Raw genomic sequence first — 20,620 nt, forward strand, 5'->3', positions numbered from 1 at the left:
CGGGGAGTCCGGGCGTGCTGAAAGCGGCAAGCCAGGCGCATCCATTCTCCGCTCTGGGGAGCGTTTCCAGGCTCCCCGTGGGAGGCAGGAGGGATGACCTGTTGCCACTCGAGAATAAAAGGCCTATGGAAAAATTCAGCCTGCGGATTTCCCTGGGAGTTTGTCCGAGGTGACAGCTCCCACAGCCCTCTGCGGCCCCGCGGAGGCAGTATCTCATTAGTTCCCCGTGCATCGGTCTATCTAAAGAGGTGGAAGTTGGGACTGGGCTGGTGCTCGCAGGAGGAGATTGGCGGTCGGTGAGCGGCAGTTGTGTCTGCGCCGTCGCGGAGCCCCTTTGGGAGCCCTCGGGGTGCATTCCCGCAGCAGCGGTGCGAGCAGACTCATGTGCATCAGGGCGAGAACGCACTCGCCGTGGCCTTCCTCTGTCTCGCCTCACTGCAGCTAAAACCCCGAGTAGCCACAAAGCAGCGAAGGACCTGGAGAAACTGCCGAGGTGTCCACCTCCTGCTCCCCGGGGGACAGTCCCTCGACGGCGTGTTAGCTGCGAGTGCCGGGCTGGCACCACCAGCCCTGTGGGCTGGCGAGCGCCGGGTGACCGGCACAGCGATACCCGGGCTGGGATGCTCCTTCGGGGAGCGGCGGCCGTGGGGGGAGAAGCTGCCGGGACCCTTCGGCCGGAGGTGCTTTCCCAGTCCGATCCATGAGAAACGTCTCTCAGCTCTATGAATATTTAAAGTAACTTGCAGGATCTCAAGGGCTCCCTATCAACCCTTCTTAGGGATGGTAATGACCTCTGAATATGAAATTGGGGATAATTATAATCCATTCATCCCTTTAATAATGAGTCAAATAATTCCAGTGCTCGTTGGCAGAAGTTCTCTGAAAGTTTTCCGTCCTGCGTGAGCTGAAGCAATTTCACTGCTGGCTGAGTTTGCAGCTTTTCTCTTTGTGGCAGCTCAGGACGGTCCGGCCGGGCGATGTGCGTCCCCGCCGGGCGATGTGCGTCCCCTCCGGGCGATGTGTGTCCCCTCCGGGGTGGCCCCCGGTTCCTGCCCTTCTCCTGGGGCACTCCCGGCAGCCCGCGGTGCCTCCGCCCCGGCTGGGTTCCGCGGCTGCCGTCCTCCGGCTCTGCCCCGCCGACGGGCAATTTCCAGTTCCTCTCCCTGCGTGGGAAAAAGGCATCGAGAAGTCTCCCGCTTTTCATTTAATTGATTTTGCTCTGGTTTTAATTAGCAAAAGGGGGATCAAGCTCCAACTCTCAGGTAATAAGGGCATTGTCTGTAGCTTATTTATGTTTTTTCCATTTAAAGCGCATTGGTTTTTATCTCATTGCGTTTTTCCCCTTCAGATAACTAGCTCGTAATTACCTGTTCTTACACGGGTGGGATGCTTCCATTTTATCAACTTGGTTTTTTTAAAGGCTGCTAATAGCAGAAATGCCGGAGAGACTCCACACCGAGTGACAGACGTCGTGTCCTCTCCTGCACTGAGCTCCACCGTCTGACGGGGCATCGTCAGGTCCCCGGTTCATGGGCTTGAAGCGCCCGCGAGCGGTGGCTCCGAGGCCATCTGGAAAGGCGGAGTGCTTTTATTTCAGAGCAAACTTTCCAATTCCAGCAGTAACTTGAGGAATTCCCAGGCACGTCTGAGGACGGAAAGACAAGTGCTCCATTCCCAAAGCTAATATATATATAGACAACAAGAGAAAAAAGGAGCTTATGACTAAACATTACAGTAGCCTGAAGAGCACAGCAGTATTTTAAGCTACTGCCTGTTATCTTTGGACTGTGACTCTCTGATGAGTAACAAAATATTTGCTTTTTTTCCCTTTATGGGTCTGTCATTTCACCGGCAGAATCTTGTCCTATTGACCTGAAGAACCTCAATTTCAAAGCTATTAAAACCTAATTTTCTATACCAGGCTCCTGAGACAGGCACTAACTTTCCTAGAATAATTCATTTCTTCCCTCTGAAAGAAAAAAAAAAAAAAAGAAAAGAAAAAAAGAAAAGAAAAAAGGAGAGCAGAGAAAGACGTTTGAGTGCCTATTCAAAGGGAAGCGCGGGACGGAGCCGGGCAGCGCCTGCCTGCGTGTTTGCTGCTGATATTTCCCTCCGCAGTGTCCTTCCAGGAGAGGAGCAGAAACACTCCTCGGATAAATGCCCGTTTAGTAGCTGCGGCGCGTCAGCTGTATTTACACAAGACAACTGCCGTGTGCTGATAAAACCCAGAGCCCGTGCCGCCGCGCGGCATCCTGCCCGTGGGCAGAGCCGGCCAGCCGAGGGACCTTTGGGTTCGCTTTATCCCAGGCGCTCGGTGCTGCTCGGTGGCCAAACCCGAAGCCCTGTGTGGCGCTGTGCCGCGCTGCTGCGGCCGCCGCCGAGCTGCCGCTGCCCCGGGAAGGGGAGTGGGGTTCTGGGGAGGTGTTAGAAGAGTTTGTAGGGGCTGCGTGAGTCAGTCCCCCATCACTGCCGCTTCCTTTGCCAAAATATACATGGAATGGAAGAGACAGAACAAAGCCCAAATGGCATTTCGGCACCTGGTGGAGGGTTTGCTAAAGAGCACGGCCATGGTTCCCACGGGGATGCGTTTTCCCAATCTATCAGGGGAAAAAGCAGATTTCGAAGGCAGATGCCTACTGTGCTGCCAGGGCCGTGCTCACTGATTTAATCCCTGATCAAAGCACCTGAGGAGGATGGGGACGGTCTCAGACATTACTTTTTCTGGGGCTGGCATGGAGCAATAGAATGGTTTAGGTTGGAAGGGACCTTGAAGACCACCCAGTGCCCCCCCCTGCCCTGGGCAGGGACACGTCCCACCAGCCCAGGTTGCTCCAAGCCCCGTCCAACCTGGCCTTGAACACCTCCAGGGATGGGGCAGCCACAGCTTCTCGGGGCAACCTGCCCCAGGGGATCACCACCCGCACAGCCAAGAATCTTTTCCTCAGATCTCATCTCAATCTCCCCACTTCCAGTCTAAAGCCATTCCCCCTCATCCTATCGCTACATACTCTTGTAAAAAGTCCCTCTCCGGCTTTCTTGTAGGTGCCCTTCAGATACTGGAAGGGGCTCTAAGGTCTCCCCGGAGTCATCTCTTCTCCAGGTATCTCCTCCTGGTTAGTGGGTACCCGGTGATTGAGCACATGTCCTGATGCTCCTTCTGTAGGAGGACCAAAGGGAGTGTTTGGTTTGGGGAGAAGTACGGGGGGGCACGGGGAGAGCTGGGCGTTGTGTCCCGGCAGCAAACGGAGCAGAGTGAGTCGGGAGTTTGGGGAGTCCCCACTCGGGTGTGAGGAAACCCGTGGGGACGCGGTGGGGTTTTGCTGGGCTGTGCCGTAACGGGACCGCGGAGATGCCCCGGCTCTCCCCTCCTGCCGCAAACCCCTCGCTGTGCTCCCTCGGGTGCCGGCAAACCCTGCAGCTGGCGGTGCCCCCCCGCGCCACCGTTTAATATTCTCAGTCGTGATAACACTTTGTTGGATAAGTGCTTTTTAAACCCTACAGATAGATAGAGTATCTGGAGTGGCATTTTAAAAGAGAAAATTGAGACAAGATTCATTACAGGCACCAGTAAATGTCAAACATTTTATCAACTGTGTAAAGTGCCGTGTTAAGCTGTCTTTCACCCCCACCCCCCCCCAAAGCTTGATTAAAACTATAAATGCCTTTTTAATATTAATATTATTCTCTTCTCCATGCTGTTTGTTTGGTTATCTGCAGTGGCAAGAAAGGGCGGGTGGTTCGGGGAGGAGGCAGGGTGGGCAGCGGTGCCGGCAGCGGCATCGCGCAGCCCCGGGGATGGAGGCGCCTGGCTTGGGGCGGCCCCCGGGGAGGAGAGCACCCCCCGGGCTGAGCCCTCCCGCTGCGGGACCCCCGTCCCAGGGCGGCCGGTCGGGCTCGGTCCTGCTCCGAAACCCTCCTGCGCGCGTTCCCCCCCGTACGCGGGGAGCTGTCTGTAACAGGTCCTTCTCACTAAGCTGTGTTTAATTAAAAGCTGGCTCTTTGTTGCATGTGCTAATTACCACTCCTTGCTTGCAGGCTCAGACTCAATCAATATCTAAATCCGTGGTCTAAATCTAGCGCAATAATAAATAGCTGCGCGGGCTGTTTCACCGGCATCCCAAAGCCGCTGTCGTCTGCAGCGTGGATTCGTCGCGGGCGACTCTGAGCGGGTCTGCCAGAGCTGGCCCATGGCGCCACGAGGGGCTCGCACGATTCCCCAAACACTCCCTGAATTTGCAGGAAACACGCGCTTTAATCTCGTTTTCCTCCAGACATCGCCTGTGTTTCCAGGCGGGAGGGTAGCACACCCCGGGCAGAGCCGTCCGGGCGTACCTTGCCTGCAGGGCACTCGTCTCCCCCCTAAAGCGCCCGCTGCAGTCCCCGCAGCATCCCTCCCGCTGCAGAGCAGAGCAAGCCGAACCCCGCTTCTTTCACCGAGTTGATCAGAACCAGCTTTTCAAACAACTTAATATAAAAATTACTCCTGTTACAGATCCATTTGATCTTCTTAAAGGGTGCGGTTTCTGATAGCGGAACGAACTCATGAAAAATACATGACCTGGAGCGTCTCTAGAATATTTATTTATCCGGCAAATCTCGCACGGGGTGTGACGGCGCTGCTGAGGGTGCCATGCGCTGTCCGCCCCCGGCACCAGTGACTGCCGCCGCCGGAGCCGCCGGCTCTCGCCCGGCCGGACCCGGGTCTGTGGTTTGGGCACGGCCAGCCATCCTGTGCGCTGCCTGCCGGCGCGGCGCTGCGCAGCTCTCAGTCGCATCTTGGCCAGAGGACGAAGCAGGGCACGCGGAGCCCGTGCTCAACAGCCAGCATCAGGTCTGCTAACGAGGTTTCGGGGGCAGGCGCGAACCTTTGCTGGGAGGCAGAAGACTCTGCCCCGCTCGGTTCCCCCGGGCTCGGGGGGACCGCGGTTCCTCCTGCTGCTGGTCGAGGCTGAGCCTGTGTTTTTCCTGCATTTTCCTGATATTTTTCCTGCGAGTCGCCTTCAGCCAGGAGCCGGTTTGGCAGCTTCAGCTTGGCTTCCTTTCCCTAATTGCGTTAATAATACCGCCATGCTGTCGGATGGACGCGCTGACACAATGAGTGATGCTGGGATGTGGCGTAGCAACCGGGCTATCAATTAATTTCGTAGGGAGTGATAGGTAAAATAAATGACGGTAAACGAATTAACTCCGTTTGAGGATTAAGGCTGCCTGTGCACAAATGGAAATGATCGTGCTGGCTGGTGTCTCCCACTCGCTCTGGCCCCGGTGAAGGGGGCAGGAGGACGGCGCAGGCACCGGCAGCCGGCATGGGAGCCGTGCCCCGGCTGCCCCCGGGAAGGGGGGGAACCACGGGAGCTGTGCTGAGCCCCGAGCACGGGTCCCGTCACCTCATTGCGAAATGGTAAATGAATTTTAAGTTCACACTGCTGTGTTAAATCTACAAACTCATCCTTAAAGATCAGTGCTTTGCCAAAAATGGTGTGGTTTACTGGTAGAGATATCAACTGATGCTCTCTAGTTGCCCATCACCTCGCACCGGTGCTTATAGCCCTGCCTATAGAAACGCCATTTTGCAGAGTCACTTAAAAACACGTGTAAATGGAGAGGAAAAGGGATGTGGAGAGAAGCCCAGCGATCGTTGGGGGGAGTCTGCAGGTTGCTCAGTTGTGCCAAAATAGGCATTTAACGATACCGGGCAAAACCGATGTGTGCGCCGTGGGCAGGGTGTGATTCAGTCCCGCTGACTTTGCCTTCAAGCGCTCACTCTCTATAAATGAGGGAGCTGGGAACTACTTCGTTGTCACTTAACAGCCTCGATGGGTTTGGGGAACAGCGGCCTCCTGCCTGGTGCCGGGTGGGAGCAGGCACATCTCCCCTCGCACCCAAAGGAGGTCCGCGAGGGATGTCTCCAAGGGAGAGACAGGGGATGGAAAACACTCTCCGGGGATAGCGTCATCCCTGCATCAGCACTGATACTAACCCGCGCATTAAGCTGGAATATCAGGCTCTTAAATCCCAGACTGAGAGCACCACTGAAGTGGATTAGAGGCAGACATTTAATTACCATCGCAAGGTTTTTATTTATTTTTTAGGTATGGGCTGGGAGCGGGAGGTTCACGCGAGCACAGGGAAAACGGATGGTTGGTAACTCCCATCTGTGCAGTCCTACAAATCACCCGTGATTCACAGTTACATAAAGCTTCTTATATAGTAAACAATCTTGTTAATAAAAGCAGAAGTACAAGGTCCAATGTAATCCAGCGAGTGTGACTAACTGGATTTATAGGCTCCCTCCCAGTGCAGAAGCAGAAAGATTCCTCAGATCTTACAGGAATTAATTTTTGCAAAGATCCTCAGCAGTGATTGTTCCCCCCGGAGAAGGGGCAGCGGAAATAGGTTAGCCTGATTTATTTATTTATTTGTTTATTAATTTGCTCTCCCAGGGCGACAGTTTGAACAACCCGCACCAGCGCTGCCCACTCTCCACCTACCGCGGCTTTGCGTCTGCGGGGGCAGCTCCAGAGCCCCTCTCCCACCTCCCCCCAAAGCCACCCCGGGGAGAGCCCCCTCCTGTGGGGCTGTTGGCGGACCACCACCGCTGCCTCCCCCCCTCCTGCGGCCCTTCCTTGGGGACCCTCGGGCTGCCGTGGGGACAGCGCTGGGTTTGCTCCAGAGGCGATGCTCCCCCCCACATGCTGGTGCTGCCGCTCCGGTGACCCCCAGCCTTGCCTCCATCCCTGACGGACCCCCCCACTGCCCGACCAGCCGCCGTGTTTTGTTGCCGGCTCGCTGTCAGGACAGAAAGCTCTTTTTTCCTTCGACTAAAGCAGTGACTACGGGGTGGCTGTCGCCTCCCGGGAGGCTTTCGCAGACATCAGTGTGTTCCCGTGATCCGCGGCGCTTCACGTCTTCCCCGTGGCCGGAGCTTTTCCAGCTTTCCATCCCCGGGTCTGGGCTGTGATGAGTTGGGTCCTCGCGTGCCCGTGATGGTTTTGTTCCTTTCATTTGTCACCCCTGGAAAGGGAACCGCGAGCTTTGGCGTGCGGGTTGGAGAGAGGAGTGGGCTTTGGGGAGGGCTGTTGAGAAGGAGGCTTTGAGAACAGCCAATATTTATAGAATATTACAGCGATGGCATTTGCAGATAATTTTGGATATTAAGGGAAAATAGCAGCGTTTGCTTTCCCAGCTACGCAAGGTATTTGTGCTGACAGCCGTCCCTGCGAAGGCACCGTTCCCATCACTCCCGTGAAACCTCTCACGACTTTTTGTTATTCTCAGAGGCGGCAAGCGGGAGAGTTTTATCCTCCCAGAGGCACCGCCAGCCTCAGCGCTGCCTCCAGCGCTCCCGAACCGGGAGCCCCGCTCGGAGCCCGCCCTGGGCGATGGCACAGCCCCTCTGCGGAGGGTCTCGGCACTGAGCCCCCGGCCCCGCCGCCCTCGGCCCCGGGCACAGGCTGTGCCGCCCTTTAGCGGGACAGAGGGTCGGTGGAAAGAATCAAATTGACTTAAGCACCTGCCAGACCTCCGCCTTCGCTCAAGTGGAATGAAATGCTATAATTGCACGAGCGTGCTTTAATGATGTATTTGAAGAACCAGAGGTTCAGCTTTGGCGTGGACAAGGAGGAACCTGTTAATTGGGTTATTTTATCGCCGGCTGCGCCGGAGCGGCACGGACAAGGCGCAGCCGGCAGCATCCCGGTGGGAACGGGCGCCCTCCCCGGGGAACGCCGCTCTGCTCTATTTTCCCTGTCCCTACCAGTGTCGATTAAACCGTCGTAAGCTGAGGTGCCATATGCCATCTTTTCCTACAGCCTTTTTAAAGTGCGAAGAAAGAGACAACTGTGAGAGATGGCATTTCCACTCCCGGTACCGCAACATATGCTTTTCGTGAATGAACTCAGCCTATTATAATACAGGCAACAGGTAGCGGGACATATTGCCAGGCTGTTCTGGAGACTCGCAAAGTACAAGCGATGGCCTCCGAGCCGGCCCTTGCGAAGGCGCTGCCTTCCCGGCGCGTGTTCGCGCTGGGGGACGGCGGGGAGGACAGCGATCCCCCGGCTGCAGCCCGCCCCACGGCTGCGGGGTGTTGGGGCTGCCCGGTGCTTGCAGCGGCCGCTGTCGGTATCGCCCAGAATACTGCAAACCCAGAAATGCCGCGTAGCTCACCGACCAAACCATCTTGCCAGCTCGTTTGGCTGCGATACCTCCTCGGGCCGCTGATGTACAGCATCCAGCCGCTCGCCGCGGGCTCCCCGCTTGCCTAATTTCTCATTTCTCTCTTTCCTTTCTTTAAAATGCTGCTTCGCGCTCCCCGGGCGCGGGAGCCATCACAGCATCCCCGGGCGGCCGCTGGGGCCGGCTGCCTTATGTAAGCGAGGGGGGACCTCGCAAAACTTCCTCCGTTCCGAGGCTTAATTAATTAAAAGCCAGTTTTATGGTGCATGCGCTAATTATAACTTTTTAGCCCAGAGGATCAAAATGAACTTGTTGCTTATAATTCTCTAATTCAAATCTGCTGCAATTAGCTTGGATGCTCAGAAATTTTCAAAATAATTCATCTGTATAAATGCGCTTTGCCGAGATGAATTTTTTTCTCACTGGAACTTTTTGGTACACTTATATGCAAAGGAAACTGCCTGAGGTTATGTTTCTTGCAAAAAGTAGGGATGCTGATTCTTGAAACTATTGTGCAGGCAAACAGTAATAATTATTCTTGGTTTTTTAACACGGCGGTGTAAGATATCCCGGACAAGTGAGCACTGCAGAAGGGGAAACCGCCCTGGGGAAACAGCGAGCCATTTTCTCTGGTGAGAACGGCAGTGATTTCCCATCAGAGCGAGCTCTTGAGACTTTGATTTGGTGTTCTTCTTGGAAGTACGTAGGCTGCCGAAAAGCCGGACCCTGTCTGTGATTGAAGGGGAAAAGGTGGGAAAAGCCAGAGGCCGTTAGTCCTTTGTTAACGACCTGCAGGTACTTTCCCTCTCGGGCAGCTCGGGGGATCCATGGCAGCAGTAAAGGTGATTTCAGGGTTTGGCCACAACACTTTCTGAGTAACAGACAGGATTTGGGGAGGTTTGAAGCGCCAGCTGGCAAAAGGGAGATCCGTGAGTGCACGGCTGGTGTGGGGATGGCGATGCCGAGCGCCCAGGGCTCGGGTCCGCAGGGATGCATCATGGTCCAACCCGGTGCTGTGCTCCCGGTTCTCGCTCTCTCCGTGGCTGGAGGCGTTCGCTGTTGTCTGCGACAGCGATAACAGAGCCACCGGCCCGGAGGACCGCTGCGCTCCCGTTTGTGGTGCCGTGTGCCTTTGCCGGTGTGGGTTTGGGGGTGGGTGGATCACAGCCCATCCATGCAGAGATCCCGTTGTCGGAGCGTGAGGTCCCTTTGCCGTAAGACAATGATGATTCCAAACGACATCCGCATCCCTCCTGGCATGTACGCTACGAATCACAGTAATTCTGTGTCGTAATGAAGCCAATTAGCACCGCAGCTCTGCCGGCATGGGAGCCCCGGGAAGGCGTGCTGGGCAAGGATGCCTGCACATCCCGGGAGCGACCTGCCGGGCACAAGCCGTGCCGGGGCCGGAGCGTAACCCCACGCTCGCGGCATCGCCCTCCCACGCTGCTACGCTGCTGCCAGAGGGCACGAACCGCAGAGCCGCGGGGAACCGGAGGGGTCTTGCGAGGCAGCAGCGCGTCGCCTGCCCCGGCTGCGGGTAAGTCACAGCCCCCGTGGCACGTGCCGCGGCAAAAGCACCGACCTGCCCCGTGCGTGTTGAAAGAGCCGTTTGTGGCCTCTGTATAACATACTTTGGTCAGACCAGGGAAGCTGAAAGGGAAAAAAAAAAAACCAACAACAAGTCTAATTTAGGAGTGGAAAAAGGGCAACGCTGAATTTATTCTGGAGAGTGGAGCTGAGTCTCCTGAGTACGCGCAGCAGCTGTTTTTCCTGAACGCGCAGTGAAAGACCGGGGCAAATTCTCCCAGGAGTTTTCAATTTTCTGTCCGGTGATTTCGGAGCGGTTTCCATCCCGGCGCCCCGGCTGCTCCTTTCCCAGCGCGCGCATCGCACCCTCCGGCTCCGTCAGGGGACAGCCCGATGACCAAAGGACGAGGAAATGTTTCCCACCCAACTGCAGCCCCCCCGAGCTCCCCACCACGCACCGCGCCGAGGTGGTGGCAACCAGCTGAGCAGCCTGGGGACACCTCGCACCAGCAGCTCTTAGTCTTTCAAAATTACTTATTTTGATAAAACAGATCGCTCTGGGGAAGGAGACGGCTGTCTGGCCCTTTTCAGGCTGATTTGGAGGCAATCAAACACTGTTTTTTCCTTTCACCCCATGACTTAGGGATGCCCGGGCTGCTTTGCCGTACATCCTGAGCCTCTGGGCGAAAGTGCTGCAACGGGTCACGTTGGCCATCGGTGGGCGAGCGCTCGAAGCCGGGCACCGGCTCCCAAATGCCACCCGCAGCGAGCCCGGGAGGGCGAGTCGCATACTGCCGGTTTCTTATTCTGCGCTTCCAGGAGTACCTGCAAGGAGCTGCTTGCTCCGCTTCCGCTGGGGAAGACGGTATTTTTGCTTCAGTTCATTACAAATAAGCATCCAGGGAAATATTAAGTCAGGCATTAAATTCCAGCTACTTACGGGATTGACACGGGAGTACATCATCTTAGTCTGAGGGGGGAGACGACAGAAGCTTATGTAAATGGAGCAGCTTACGCGGGGCTGCGGCTCCCGGCTCTGCGCGCGCTCTGCACGGGGATGCGGGGGCACAGCACACCCTCCCCGGGACCCTCCCGGCGGGCTCAGCCTCTCCTCGCTGCCGGCAGCACCGGTGTCCGGGGATGGAGCGCGCTCTGGGGCCGGCCCGGTCCTGCCCACGGAGGGGAGAGCAGGGGTTTGGGTCACGCTGCTCGTCCCCATCCTTCGACGCGTCCTTCCTTATCTCTTGTGCACGAGGAGTTTGCATTCAAAGTGGGGGGGGGGGGGGGGAACCCAGTAAAGCTCGTTGAAAAGGTTGCAATCTGTTAATAAGTAAATTGCTCATTTAATTATCTTAATTATGGTTTCACTGAGCTAATGTTATTGCCAATACAAAGGGGAAAAAAAAAGGAGAAACGAAAAAAAATATCTCCTGAGTTAGCAAAGCCTCGATTACGGGCAAGTGAGTAACATGCTTCTTTTCAAAGCCTCGATCGCTCTGCGGTGCACTCGATGGGCACGGGCTGGCGGGAGCGGGACAGAAGGGAGGTCGGGCTGTGGGTAGTGCTGGTGTCTGCCTCACCGCCGTGGGCTCCGGGCACGGCAAGTGGCAGCTTTTGCACTTGGATTTTCACCGGCACAACATTCTCCAGCTTGGAAAAATCAGGGCAAATGCACTAAGGATGGCTGGTGCCAAGGAGCGATGGATTGCCGCACCTCGGTGCCTTTCGCCGGTGTGGTCACACAGTTTAATGTCTCCGTGATATGGTAAACCGATGCGGTGCTGCTACCAAACGTCGTACGCGGTGCCTGGCGTGCCACGCAAGTGCTTGCTGACAGATGGTGAAGTTGCCAGTTCCCTCTGTGGTTTCTCGGCTGCCATTAGACCTGCGTGTCCTCCACCCTCGGCCGAGGATGCGGAGTGGCAGAGCTCCGGTGGAAGATGCTCTCTCGGGGCAGCATCGGCTCAGCACAGCCCAACGCCCACAGCTCCATCCTCCCCTTCCTCCGGTGTTCTGCCCCGCGCAACCGTCTCTGCGGGAAGATGCGACTCCTTTGGTGGCTGAAACTCGTTCCGACTCCGCAGTGGTTGGGATCCAAATAACCGGCAGATGTTCCAGGCGCACGTGCGTGTCCGCTTTCCACCAGCACAAGGGGAACCGGGCAGGACACGGCCCCGTTCAGCCGCCTGCTGGCAGCCCTGGCAGAGCCCACCACGGAACCCCCACCGAACAGCGATGCATTCAAGCATATGCTTAAATCTTGCACTAATTAGTGCTTGTGAGAACATGTGTGGTAATTACATTTTTTTTGCCATTAAAACCGCAGCTACTATTATTGTATAAATAGACGGAGCAAAAGCAAATATGTTTGTTTCTGCCTTACCTTGTGCGTTACAGAAAGAAACACCAGCTGCCTTAAAAACCGTATTTATTATTCACTCAGAACACACTTTGAAAAAAAACAGGAATAAATAGCAAAGTCAAAATATTTGGTTTCCACAGCAAGCGGAGGCTGCCGTAGGACATCTCACGGCACAGAAGCCGAGGAGCCGCGCGCGTAGAACCGAGGGAAGAACACTTTGAGATCAAAAGGTTCCCGTTCAGCCGGGGGGACTCTGGCATCGACCTGTCGCGACGCCGAGTTCTGTCGTTCCAAGGGCGCAGATCAACCGCTCCCATGGGAATGAAGCTTTTCTGAAACCCTCCCATTCGCTGGCTCTTCGCACCCAAAACACTCCAACAGCCCCTTCCATGGCTCGTTTCAGCAGCAGTGAAGGCACCACCAGACCTTCCACCACCCTGTGACCGTGGCAGCCACAATTCCTCAGCTGCCACATCGCGTTGACTTTGCTATCAGGACTGGGAAGTCCTTGGCAGGATTTACACGGCCAGTACCCGTGTGGACATGAGGCCTACCGCTGCAAGCATGGCCGGAAGGGATGTCTGCGGACATGTGGCTGGAAGGAGAGCTGGCTCCCGGCTGCATATGGATAAATGATTTAGACAGTGAGCAGTTGGGCTTTTCTGAGGGATGCTTCTTCAAGGTGTAGCAGGAGAGCGTTTCTGGTGTGGCCATGGCACGTATGGTAATAACGGCTATTTTATCTGGACGCATTTAGGCATTTTCTCCTATCAAACCGGGGCCGTTTTCAGTTTAAACAATGATAACGGGCTTTGGAGAATGAGTTATGGGCAGCGGGGAAAGCAGGAGGCTCTGGAAAACCAGAGAAGAGGAGAACTTTGCGTCACTGCAGGTGATGCACATCCCCTGTCCCTCCTCCTCTCTCCGCGCTTCTCCCCACCTCTGCCTGGCCCGTCCCCTTCCCGGGGAGATGAAACAATGGGTAAATAGGAGATAAATCACAAGTGCTGTGCCCGGTGCTCCCGGCAGCAGGGGACCAAGTCTCGGCGCTGTTTTGGAGCAGCAAGCCAATCTCCGCGACCCGCTCGCCAGCCCAAAGTTGGCCAGGCTTTGATGCGCTTCGGAGGCCATTTAGGCGGGTGGGAGGTCTGGAGCGGCCGACGGGCGCCCTCGGAGAGCGGAGGTGTGCGCAGTTCCCACCACCCACCTTTCGCACGCCGGGAAGCCGAATAATGCAGTTTTCCCCAGCCCCAGACAGAACAAGCACGTCATAAATATTCATCTGCTCAAATGAAAGCATTAGCCCTTGTTTCCTCGAGTGGAACTAACTGAAAATTGATGATAGTTTTCTGAAAAATGCAAGATTATGTACACAGAAGCAATTATATATAAACTTATCAATTATTTAACAGCTTGTTAATGAGCAAGTTTCAGTCTTGTAGCTCGGGCCGTCCCACCCGTTTGCTGCTGCGGGCGGCCGGGCACGGGGAGCCGAGGGACCGAGACGCGTTGCGTGTCAAGCGATGACCTGCGGCCGCGGCGCTGCGGGAGGGGATGGCGGAGGGGCCGGCAGGGGGGCCGGGATCCAGCAGCCCAGCAGAGCTCTTCATCTCCAGCTCCAGATGCCCGCTCACAGCCTGGAAGCATTAGCTGCATTATACGCTCTTGAAATTCTCATTAAACATGTATAAATGGAAATAATTTGATTTTCTAATGCAAGCGAACAATTTGCATTGATAGAAAATGCGTGTTCCTTGAGCAGCGCTGGTGTGCCGGAGCGGCAGGCACCGCCGGCCGGGCTGCCAGCCCCCGCTTTGCGCCTCCTGGAAATAGAGTTTCGCACTTTTATTGGAATTCCCAAACATCCCCGGCTCTGTTACGTGCCATCAGCCTTAACTGTTCCAAGCTGTTCGGTGTGGGAGGTCTCGGTCAGGTCTGCAGTCACTGCGCGCTGCCGTCACTTTGGAGGCGACAGGAATGATAAAGTTTATTTCAGTATCTGCCGCGGTGCCGCTTTCAGAAATGGTTTTTACGTCATTATGACCCATGCCAGAATGGAGATACGCACCTGTAAATCTGTGCGTGGCACGTGGGGACGTGGGGCAAATGAAGTCCAGCGAGCCAGTTTCCTTGAGGTTGGTGGAAGATTTGTGCGTAACAAAAGTAAAAACTAATAAACACTTGCAAATGCAAATAAGGGGAGATACATTACTTACGTTAAGCAGATTATGTGCATTACTTACAAAGAGATTACTCATGTGCCGGTGGCCACGGAAAGCAAAATATTCCGTGGAATTGTATCCGTGGATTCCTTTACATGCAGAAACGCCGCAGCCCGGGTCGCGCCGTGGGCTGGAGGATGAGGGGTCCCAGCCGGGGAGCGCATCCCCCGCAGCGGAGCCGGGGCAGGGGCTGGGCGGGAGCAGCGCTGGTGCGGGAAATTGAGCTCAGCTGCAGAGGAGACTGCTTTGATGGCAGAGGGTGAAGCTATAAATTACCTCATCAGAGGGCAAGTTGCCTCTCAGCACCTCCGCAGCCTCTTTCTTTCTCTCTGCGTTGTCCCAGAGCAGAAAAGCCTCACTCTTTCTCGCAAAGCAAAACCTACCAGCCCCGGGAAAGCTGCGTTTCCCTCCCACGCTGCGTTGAATCGGCACTTGGGGAGAAAGGCAGGAATCTGTCGCAAAGTGAGCGATAACGGCGGCCTTTGGGCTTCCTCCTGTGGCCAAACCGTGTCCTTTCTCCATGGCAGGAGGACATCAGCTTTTCCCATTGCTTGTGCCGCTTGGCCCGACGGTGGGGACGTCGCAGCCCTCGGGGACATCGCTGCCCGGGCTGGTGCCGGGGTGACTCCCTCGGGAAGGTGGCTTGGGAAAAGGCAGGAGCAGGTCAGGAACCGGCAGAAATGGTGAGCAAAGCACGAAATGGTGGGCAGTGGCGTGGTGGCCGGACGCACGCTCGTGTCTCTGCTGGGTTTGGCTGCTGCTCGGTTGAGGAGAGACCAGGCAAAGCCCATCTCTGCCAGGCGGCCCCTTGCAAGGCACTGATCAATTAGTTTGCGCTTTAATTCTCTTTCCTCTTTGGACAAGAGAACATCTTAAAATTAAATGCAATCTAGATTATTCAAATTTAATGTAATCTGCGTCCAGATTTCAGAACCAGGCTGACAGCGATGTTTTTTCCCCCATGAGCTAATTTGCTTATTCCTAAAGGAAGAGATGCAAGATCTCGTTAATGGAAGTCTGTAGACCTTGTGTTTTCATTTCGGCAAACAGGAAAGCTGTCAGGCTGCAATGTGAGCGATGGAAAAATTATTAGGGGCATTATTAGAGACACATAAATCCCGTTAGCATCAATGGGGACAGATAGGCAGGGTTTCGGATGTCCCAGCGATCATTACCGGGGAAGCGGGATTCCATGTCAGTCAGGAAAATGCGTTCCTGTTACTTTATTGTTTGTTATGAACATGACGAGCAGAGTGGCTGTGACTTCTATGCATTTTAAACATTAAAACCCGCTGGGGATGCTGGCCGGGCGCTGGGCAGGGCAGGGATGCTCCACAGGCAGCTGCCCGCAGCCTGGCAGGGTTTTTCCCACGGGCAGGAGTTCCCTCCCGAACTTTCATGGTTAAAAAGTTCTTTTAAAAGCTGCTGGCAGAAGCTGTTGGCAGCAGGTATTTAGGTGTCTCGGTGGAAAGACTTCCTGCAGAAGATGTGTAGGCTTAGCGGGGCGGGGGGGACCGGGGGGGAGAAGTCCTATCACATTTTTGAATATGTATTGCTGATGAGGAGTTTCATTGCATTATTCATCCTGGAAACTGTGTAAACCAAGAAAGTTAAAAAGAGGGAAATTACTGCTGTAAGCCGAGGTGTTTTAAGATGCAAATGATGGCTTTTATTCCTCTCGCTAGAGCTGCTAGGTTTTTAATTTTACACGCTATGTGCTCGGTTCGCTGTCTGTGCAGACACGGCCGTCCTACAGCTCTGGCTGGGGTCTCCCCTATTTCCATTGCTTTCGAGCAGCTCTCAGATCTGTGATAATTTAATTAACCTGCCCTATTCTGCCGCGTCTGTTGGAGCAGGGGAAAAGGATCCGGGCACCCAGGGAGTTACCTCTTTGCCTGAGCACATACGTCTCCGATACAAAAGTGGCAGAACAGCAATTTCCCCGCCTGGAGATCTCGTTGTGGGGTTTTAAATTATACATCACTTTCACAGACATGTGCCAACTGCTCGGGGCAAGGAAGAAAGCAGTCTGTTAGACGGACGGTGCGCGGTCACGTCCGAGCCGACCCTGCCGGCGCGGCTCCGGGGGCCGCTGGTGGCCAGGGCTCGCGGGACGCGCTGCGTGTCGTTACCTTTGATGGCCGCCTGAGAAACCAAGGTGCTTGCACAAGGGCAAAGGCATTTCAGAAGTGTAAAGGTAAGCGTTGACCCCGCCGCTTGTCAGTGTGACGCTTCGGCGCTCTAAAAATAGAGCCTCTCCGACGGAGGAAAGGTATTTTTGGAAAAGCCAGCTCCTGCAGCCAACCTCGCGTCGCCCCTGCTCGGAGCCCGTCTGTGATTTCCTTCTGCGCCTGAGTTCTGTGAAGTGCCAAGAAAGAGCTGGCACGTGCCCTTGGGAAGCGGTGGCCCTGGGCGAAGGGGTCCCCTCCTCCCCAGCCCCGCCGGGGGTCGCATCCCTCCCGGGATGGGAGCGGGGGGCGCATCCCCAGCCTGACGTGGCCGATGGGCTGTTTGCGGCTCTTAACGAACCCCCGGACCGTAAAGTATGGCTGGGGACATCCAGGCTGGCCCAACGCCCCTCTGTGCCGCTGCCCGAGGGCTCGGAGAGCTGGGGAAACTGCGGGGCGGGGGGTGCAGGGTGCCGCCAAGGGAAGGGAGCCCACGGGGCGATGCGAAACGCCGTCTCCCCCCGCCCCAGCCGGCCCCGCGCAGAGGTGAGGGGCGCCTGCTCGTTAGAAGCAGACTAATGAGCTGCTCGCAATCAGGTAGTAGGGCCGGGAAGTGGTGGGAGCCCCAAGAGATGCAATTAGTCATCACTTCACTCAAGGCGCTGCAGTGAAGCCTGATTTGAACCATTAGACAGTCCGATCCCGTGGGTCGCGCACGTGCCCAGTAATGAACTGGAGGGAATGCCCCCGGCAGTTTATTTACCAAAATCACTGCTCAAAACACGCTTTGAGAGGGACTCTAAATACAGGGAAGTGGGTAGAAATGATGAACTCCAGCTAGAAGTCTGCTCAGAGGGAGCAGGCACGTGAGGTGTATTTTTCTTCTTGTAAATGAAAAAAGAAAAATATACTCTTTTTGCTCTTGGCTCCCGGCAGACAGCTCACGCCAGCTCCGCCACATCTCCCTGATAATGATGGAAACCGCCTCGGATGGCTCTTACAAGCACTGAAATTAATACCGTTCTTCATCGGAAGTGGCACATCCAACTACTCCCCAAAAGGTGAACATTAATATTCTGATTTTCAGTGGTTAGACCCGTGCTCCGGCCTCGGAGCTGCGGAGATGGGGGAATGAGGGAGGAAAGTGCAGCTTTTTTTTTGGGGTACCCCAGCTCCATCCCCACAGCATCGGTGGAGGGAAACGCCTCCGGTGAGGCCTGATCCCACTCGAATGGTTGTTTTGTGACAGCTCCCGCATCGCAGCTGTCTCGGGGTGTTTTGAGTGCACGAAAAGGGGAGATAAATCTTCACGGATGCAGCCTCATTATCTATGTGGCATTTAAACGTAATTTATGCCCGACGTCTTGCCGCTTCTCTGGTAGAAAATTGCATTGTTGGTTCCCCAGCTCTCAGCTTCTGCGGCAGCTGTGTCAGAAATATTGAAATAGATCGATCCGACTTGAGTTCCCTGTGCATTTTTATTGCCGATTTGTCAATGCGGGCAAGGCACTAAACAAGTTATGTCGGTGGGAGGAGGAGGAAGGTGAAGCCGTGGTGGCCTGGCTGCCTGCACCATCCTTAAAAAGAGGTTTGGACATCTCCGCAATCTCAGCAATCCCGCTAGGGATGCGGCTGAACTCTGTACCTCGAGTTTTCCTTCTTTTCTTTTTTTTTTTTTTCTTTTTAATCGCATCGTAATTGTGGCACCGGCAAAAGCTTTAAAAAAAAAGAAAACAAACACAATTAATGAGCAGTATCAGGGGAGGGGAAAAAAGCGTTTTCTGGCCAGAGTCCTTGGCACGGGTAGGAAATAGCTGCTCCTCTTGGAGAGCGTTTAGTCTGCTGTGAGCTGCCAGCTGAGGAAGTCAAGTGCAAACCAAGTGCCTGGAAGCCGAGTTCGCCACAGCCTCCCTCCGCTGCGCTCGCTCAGTGCCTCAGCCCTAGCACTGGGTACTTGGATGTTTATTCCCAGACTAAATTGCTTTTGGAACTCCGACTCGTTTGTCAGCGAGAGAGAAAACAGGCTGTCGTTCGGACTAACAGCCTTCACAGCTCCTGCTCCTGGCTGGTTGTGCTCACGTCGAGGAGCCACGCTGCGAGCATCCTCAGCCCGGGGCCAGCGCCGGCCCCGTCACGAGCACCGCTCGGGCTCTGCGGTTGAGGCGGGCGATGAGCAGGGGAGGAGCCGTTCGCATCTTACTGATTAAATCTCTCCATAAGGACCCAGGCTGGCATCTGGACCCAGGAGTTCTGGTGGGGCTGACCATGCCCGTGCCCTCCCCGTGCAGGAATCCCCCCGAGCATCCCGCCGGAGCAGCCCAGGCTCCCTCCCTGCTCCTTCCCCGCCGCGCTGCCCGGAGCTGTTTGGCACCAATGTTTGCCAGCGTGGAGAGAAGGGCTCCTGGCGCTGGCACCCACGCGAGAGGCTGCCACAGATGGGGCTGTGCAGCAAAGCCGCACGCTCTTGCGGGGAAAGTTTCGCACGTCTGGGAGACGTCGAAGTCTGTATCAGACCTCGGAGCTTCCCAGTTCCGCTGAGGAAGCGGCTTTGCTCAAAACAAACCTCGCCAGGTGCTCACACAAACTGGGAGGCTGTCTGGTGTAGACTGCGAGCTGAGACAGAGCTGATAAACCTCCAGCAGTTGTTTATATACGCGGCTCCTGTTTGTGTAGGGTGTTGGGTAGCAGCTCAGGGTACAAACCTCCTTCCCTTGCGTATCCCCCTGTACAATTCAGGGGTCGGTTTTCTTCCCCTTGTGCTCGATTCTCTCTGGCCAGTCTGTATTTTGGGGTTGAATTTTTTTGCTTGTTCTCGCTTTGGCGGTTTTTGGCTGGTTGGCGTCTCTTGCCATCTCCATCCGAAAGCTGAGTCTTGCCTTGCCTTTGAGCATCACCCGAGGGTGCAGACAGCCACGCTGCGGCCAAGGGAGCGCGTGACTGCACATCAGTAAAACGCGGATGCTAGCGGGTATTTCTGGAGTTCCCAGGGTCGTTTTCCGTGGCTTTAAGCCTTTCATTGTGAAGGTCATCGCCATCATGGGCTACTTCTGCAGCCACTGCCCCCTTACCCACAGCGGCATTGCCTTTCTTCCCGAGCAGCAAACATTTTCCTCGCAGGCTGTGTGAAAAACTTGTTATGGGGAAAAGATTCATAAAACCTTACCTTCATCCTCACGGTCTGCTTCACAAAAGCAGCAGGAGGTAACTCACTGATTTTCACTAACCCTGCCATATATTGCCCTGCGAAAGTCCTCGCTCCATGCAGAGCGCTCCTCGTGCACGAGTGTTCTTCCTCTCTCTCTCTCCGTGGGCCATCCCAGCTCTCGGGATGAACCAGCAGGTCCTTTCTAGTCCGGGGGGAGGTGATGCTACGTTCCTCTCTTGGCAGTGCTCCTTTTCACTAGAACTTTCAGTTTTGCCCCAAGTTTTGGGTAGGAAGAAGAACATAGTTTTCTTGCTTTGGCATGAAGTTAGGAACCCAAATGGAGATGTTTAATGCCTCACGGGGATTATTAGAAACAAAAAGCATCGGAAAGAAAGCACACCGTAAATCCAAGCCTTTCTGTAAGCTCTAAATCTGTTACATGTTAGACCGTAGTCTTCTAAAACAAAAGTGACTGCACCAAATAGAGACTGTTATTGTTTAAATATTTCTGCTGGGAAATGCTGCATGAAGAGAAGACACAATAGCTGCCCTGACGCAGGATTTATTAGAGCAAGTTGGCACCAGTCTATTTGTAGGGAGCGGAATATGCTTGTAGAGATTATACCAGATTTACAATGATTAATAATGGATTGGACATGGCAGACTTCAAAGGGCTTGGCTCCCTCGCAGTTTGGTGGTAGGTTGAGTGGAAATAAAATTGCAGATTCGCTCCAGTGGTTCAAACAAGTTGTTTTTTGGTTGGTTTTTTTTTTTTTTTTTCTCTCGAAGATGGAGGCTTTTGACCAGGCAGCATCAGCGAAGCCCCGCTCCTCCTGCCCTCGCTCCCCTTGGCTTTGTGCGAGCAGCACGGCCGACGCGGCGGCACGCCGAGGTTGCCACCACGCTGGGCACGGTTCCCTGCGGAGACCCGCTCACCGCACGGCCGAATGCGGCTCCGGTGCGGCACCCCGCGAGGTGCCCCGCTCCTGCGGGGGGGGGAGAGCAGCCCCAAGGC

General features: G+C 55.2%; 1 protein-coding gene across 1 annotated transcript in view; it reads right to left on the reverse strand.

The window, feature by feature from the left end:
- NPHP4 (nephronophthisis 4) overlaps positions 1-20,620 on the reverse strand; it is a 141,484-nt gene that overhangs the window by 15,662 nt on the left and 105,202 nt on the right.

This window comes from Charadrius vociferus, unplaced genomic scaffold (assembly GCF_000708025.1).
Source record: "Charadrius vociferus isolate BGI_N301 unplaced genomic scaffold, ASM70802v2 scaffold477, whole genome shotgun sequence".
Classification (NCBI taxonomy): domain Eukaryota; kingdom Metazoa; phylum Chordata; class Aves; order Charadriiformes; family Charadriidae; genus Charadrius; species Charadrius vociferus.